At 33.5% G+C, this 442-nt stretch overlaps 1 protein-coding gene across 1 annotated transcript in view; it reads right to left on the reverse strand.

Moving 5' to 3' along the window:
- LOC102671513 (glycine receptor subunit alpha-4) overlaps positions 1 to 442 on the reverse strand; it is a 69,940-nt gene that overhangs the window by 12,614 nt on the left and 56,884 nt on the right. The window lies entirely within an intron of this gene.

Here is a 442-nt window from a genome sequence, read left to right on the forward strand (position 1 = left end):
CAATCTTCCGCAACGAAGCTCCACATTCGCGAAAGCGTTTCAAGCCGAGCTAGATATGAACGTTTTACAGGATGAAAGTTTTTCGAGGGAAGTATTGGGAAACGTATGGGTGAATCGAGGGAAGTAAGTTAACATCCAAGTTTTCAAAATAATGTCGAATTGATTAAGGAGAGGGAGGAAAAATTGGAATATAAAAAACCAAACGTGTGTTATTGGGAGAATTGTTAAAATTATTATCGATTCAATCGAATAGGGAGAGGAGGATTCGATTCGTAAAAAAAGATACATCGTATGTGATGTGCGTGGCGAACGAGTCGATTCTCGTCTCGTTCGAAATTCGACAGTTGGATGCTGTTTCTTTTCGTTTCTTCATTTTTATGAAGAAAAAAAAAAAAAAAAAAAAAAAAAAAAAAAAAAAAAAAAAAAAAAAAAAAAAAAAAAA

Source organism: Apis dorsata, unplaced genomic scaffold, assembly GCF_000469605.1.
Source record: "Apis dorsata unplaced genomic scaffold, Apis dorsata 1.3 scaffold_29, whole genome shotgun sequence".
NCBI lineage: Eukaryota > Metazoa > Arthropoda > Insecta > Hymenoptera > Apidae > Apis > Apis dorsata.